Consider the following 5,098-nt stretch of genomic DNA (forward strand, 5'->3'; position numbering starts at 1 on the left):
TGAAGCTTGAGCTTTATATATAAATATTGAAGTCTTATTCTGAGCTTAATAATACATGCATATCTTTCCAATATACCCATAGATAGAAATGAATACTGAAACATTTGTTGGTGCAAAGAGCCTGCAGGTGCCCAAGAGATACCATCGGAAGTCACACTGGATGACTGTCCTTCCCTGTAATGCCCTCAGCCAGACTTTCAGGGGACCTGAAGACTCTGGTTCAGAAGCTCTTTGCTGAGCTTGCTGTCCCCACCAGTCCTGTAGAAAATACAGGAGAGGAGACTGATCCCACAGATTCAATGAAAGACACTTGTCCCATAGTCTCCTCCTCCATAGAGAAAGGGTAGGGATTATGTGTGTTATTCACAGATGTATTCTCAGTGGTTAGAAAAGGGATTTCAAGTTATCTTCATTAGGATCCCTGAGAATTAAATCATCACTTGGCCCCCAGAACTCTCCATACTCACCTCACACACATGAAACGGTAATGAGAGCCTTGGGGACAAGCAGAGAGGCCATATCTTCCACAGTGTCCACATTGCTGCTTCCCTGCTTTGTTGGTGACCCTTTTCATTCCTAAGGCCCTATCTCAGTTGCCCCCAATATTCAGCCCAAGATGAAGTTTTTAGCATTTTTTGGGCAAATGAGAAACATAAAAATGATGCAATGAGTTTTTCACAAAACTCAATGAAAAGGAATATTTATTCTGAAATGAACCTTTTCTTTTTTCCATGTTAATGTGTTTCCTTTCATTTGAAGTGATGATGCTAGATAGTAACTTTTTAAAAAATGTCTCACTTGGCAGGGGTGCCTGGATGACTGGGTCGGTTGAGCATCTGCCTTCAACTCAGGTCATGATCCCAGGGTCTTGGGATGGAGCCCCGCATCAGGTTCCCTGCTCAATGGAGAGCCTGCTTCTCCCTCTTTCTTTCTGCTCCCCCTGCTTGTGCTCTCTCACTTTATCTGTCAAATAAACAAATGAAATTTTAAAAAATAAAAATGTCTCACTTAGCAACACAGAATAGTGGCAGTCCCGTATGTTATCCCTATTGTTTTTTTCTTAGACCTTGAATTCCAAGTCTGAGAACCATTGTCATACAAGACCTGTTCAGTGCCCAGCTCATTTTTCAGGACTTCCTGATTATTGATGGCTTACTTTTCATTTCTTTATTTTTTAAAGAGATATTATTTGTTTATTTGACAGACAGAGATCACAAGTAGGCAGAGAGGCAGGCAAAGAGACAGAGGAGGAAGCAAGCTCCCCGCTGAGCAGGCAGCCCAATGCGGGGCTCGATCCCAGGACCCTGAGATCATGACCTGAGCCGAAGGCAGAGGATTAATCCACTGAGCCACCCAGGCGCCCCACTTTTCCTTTCTTTAAAAAAACAAAGTTTGGGTATTTCCCCCCTAAAGTCATAAGTATATAGTGTAGAACAGTTGGTAAATTTAAAAACTCACAAAGAAGAAAATAGACATCCTCTATAAACCCACTTCTTAGAGAAAATAAATGTAACAATCTGAAAGATGACTTTCTGTTCTATTTGCTGAGTTTGTCATTTAACTCCTTAATAAAAACGGAATTATTTTGCATAAGTTGTTTGGTAAGGTCATGATACCCTATCCTCCCCAACCTGCTCCACAATCAAGTGCTGTCTTAGCAAAACAGGTACATGAATGAGCATTTAATCCTCCCAACAACCCGATGAGATGGGTACTGTTATTATCCTCTTTGTAACTGAGGCTCAGAGAGGTTATGGTACACACCCATTTTGCAGAGCCCCTAAATGCTAGAGCCTGGATTCTGACTATGGTTGCCTGGCACTGGAGCTCAAACTGTAAAACAGTGTGAATCAGTTCACTTCCATTATGTGGATTTACCACAATTTATTTATTTTTACCTCAATTTATTTAACCAGCCTTTTACTTTTATTTATTTTTATCCCCCTCCTCTTTTTTTTCCATTTTTGGTTTTATAAATAAGGCTTCAGTGTACAACTCAAGATTAAATCTTTAGTACATTATCCGTAAGTATTTCCATGAATAGTTTCTAGCAGAAGTTATGCTGGGCCAAAGAGACCACAGAGTTTTAAGTCTTTGACAAGTTTTGCAAAATTGCATTTCGGATTGTTGTACCCCCCCCCCAACACTCCCTGGGCTAGGGTAGGGCCAGTTTTCTCACACTTTGCCAACACTGGGAATTTTGGGGTTTTTGATTTTTTTAAATCTTTGCCAGTGTGAGATGCCAAAAATGACTATTCATAATGCTTTAATTTGCTTTTCTTTCATAACTAATGTGGTGGGTACATTCTAAGGTTAGAATGATCCCCATGATCCAAACCTGTGTAATCCCCTCCCCTTGAATGCCTATGATTTGTTTCTAACAAGTACAGCAAAAGTGAATGGATTTTGCAAATGTAATTGAAGTTCTAATCAGTTGATTTGGGGCTCATGAAAAGTAGGTGGGCCTTACTTAATTAGGTGAACCCTTTAAAAGGGCATCCTCAAGGGGGCACCTGGGTGGCTCAGTTGTTTAAACATCTGACTTCAGCTCAGGTCATGATCTTAGGGTCCTGGGATCAAGCCCTTGAATCGGGCTCCCTGTCCAACAGGGAGTCTGCTTCTCCCTCTCCCTTTCCCCATGCTTGTGCTCTCTCTCCCTCTCAAATAAATAAGTAACTTTTTTAAAAGGCCCCATCAAGTTGGAAACTCAACTCAACAGAATCTCTCTCTTTCTCTCACTCTCTCTCTTGCTGCTGCTGCTGCTGGCTTTGAAGAAACAATTATTCATTTACAGGTTGCAAGTAAATGAATCCCACTACCAGTTTGGGAGCTTGGAAGCCTATCTTTCCCTAGTCAAGCCTCATATGAGAATGCAGCCTAGCCAACATCTTCATTTCAGTTCTGTAAGATCCTAAGCAGAGAACCCAGTTAAGCCATGCCCAGAATTCTGAGTAACAGAAACTGGGAAACAATATATTGGTGTTATATTAAGCTATGGAGTTTATGGTGAGACAGTAATTTTTTCATGTAATTGATCATGATTTTCTTTCTTCTTTCCAGCCCATTTTTTTGTTAGAATTCATCATTTTCTTATTTAAATCATTAATACACTAAACCTTTTTTTGTAAGGCTATCAACCCATTTGTCTGTCATAAATAATAAACAGCCATTGCATTTTCTTTTGTACAAGAAGTAAGCCTACATTTCCTTGTTTCACAAATAGGGTTAGCTGAATTGGTTGCTTTTGTTAGTTAGTCTAAGAGACCAAATCCCATATCCTCACTGGACTCCTCCAACTCTTCCTTTGCTTCCACTTTAGCTGGGGCTGTGGTCACAGAGGCGACAGCTTTGGATGCAGATGGATCCACCATTAAGTCTATGACCTTTTCAGCAAGTGGGAAGGTGTCCTCAATCTCCGCAGACAAAGCCGGGATGCACTTGTATCCATTGATGGCAGAATGGGGCACTGATGCAAGGGTGGGGTCACCTACCTGCAGACAGATCCTGGAAACATCACAGACACCCTCTAGAAAGTGCAAATGCAGTTTCCTCTGTCATGTCAAGCACTTCAGGGGTGTAAATGCTGCCATTGTCAAACACCTGCTAGATGATCAGCCCAAAGCCCAAAGGAGAAGGGGGAGATGTTCAGCATGCCCAGCAGCGTGTCTTCACTGGTTGCCACTTGGTCTCCAGTCTGAATCAGCTACACATCACTCAGGATTCCAATGGTACCCCTGGAGATTTTAGTGGTGATGCCTAAAGCTTGGAAGAAGGAGGTCTTCACAGGCCCTGACCAGTGTCCTGGGCTGGCACAGGAACTTCCCATGGGCTATGGCACCAGTGTGGGAGGCAGCTGGCACCTTGGTGGCCAGCAACAGTGATCTCAGTGAGGTCTTCCTTGGTAACAAGACCCCCCATACAGCCCCCCACACACATATGAGGCAACAGTTTCTCCAGAACTGGGTTGTTCTCCAGATGCCTTTGGATGGCCTTGTGCATCATGGTGTTCTTGCCCATCTTGTGTCTTGTGGATCTGCTTGGAGTCCATGTTGTCTGCTCTCACAGTGAAGCATTTTGGATAATCATCCAAAAGCTGGATGATCTTAAGGAAGCAGCTGGACTTCCAGGTGACCCTGTCTTCCCTGGGCATCATGGCAGTGTGTGAGGGAGTGCCATGCAGGGTTTAAGGGCGATGTCACCCTCACAGGGATGCCTGGAAAGAGCAACTCATTGCATTCTTATGCAGTCAAATTCATTAGTCTTTCCTGTCTGGGGTCTACCTTCCTTGTGCCACTTGGAAGACCCATCGTCATCCTAAGGTTACAGGAAGAGTCACATATTTTTGTCCAGTACCTTTGTGTTTTTTGTCATTACACTTAAATCTTTAATCTATTTGGAGAAGGTTGGGGTGAATAGTGCAGTGCAGAGAGATCTGACTTAAATTTTTTTTTAATGTACCAATAATATATACTGAATAATTGTTCTGTTATTCCTCTTCTATTGAACTCCTATTAAAACAAAAGTCTGATTTGGGGGCTTCTCAATGTTATATTAAATCTACCAAGTTCTTCTTTAGTATCAAACAGTTTTCATTATTAGAACTTTATACTGCATTTGAATATCTGATAGGGAAAAGCACCCTTCATTGCTCTTCTTTTGTAAACTATCCTCACTAATTCTCACACATTTCTTTCTTCATCTTATTTTTAGAATTATTGTGTCAAATTCCATGGGCAATTTAACTATATTTGTGGTAAACCAAATTACATTTATAGATTTATACATTTAAAGAGAAATTGGAGGAAAATTGATGTCATATATATAATTCTACACTGGAACATATTTTGGTACTCTATGTGTTTTTTTGTTTTTCAATGCCCTAGTCAAGAAAGTTTTCTTCATAATGTCTTCTTACATTTCCTGTTGACTTAATGATACAGTTTTAAATGTTTTCATTTAAAATATATTAATTGTGGTATATCTTTTAAAGATTTTATTTAGGGGCGCCTAGGTGGCTTAGTCATTAAGTGTCTGCCTTCGGCTCAGGTCATGATCCCAGGGTCCTGGGATCGAGGCCCACGTCATGCTCCCTGCTCAG

The 5,098-nt window shown here is 41.3% G+C and overlaps 1 pseudogene; it reads right to left on the reverse strand.

The window, feature by feature from the left end:
• Positions 1 to 3,251: 3,251 nt before the first annotated feature.
• Positions 3,252 to 4,173, reverse strand: LOC116589905 (annotated as a pseudogene).
• Positions 4,174 to 5,098: the final 925 nt, after the last annotated feature.

Source organism: Mustela erminea, chromosome 5 (genome assembly GCF_009829155.1).
Source record: "Mustela erminea isolate mMusErm1 chromosome 5, mMusErm1.Pri, whole genome shotgun sequence".
In the NCBI taxonomy this organism is placed as follows: domain Eukaryota; kingdom Metazoa; phylum Chordata; class Mammalia; order Carnivora; family Mustelidae; genus Mustela; species Mustela erminea.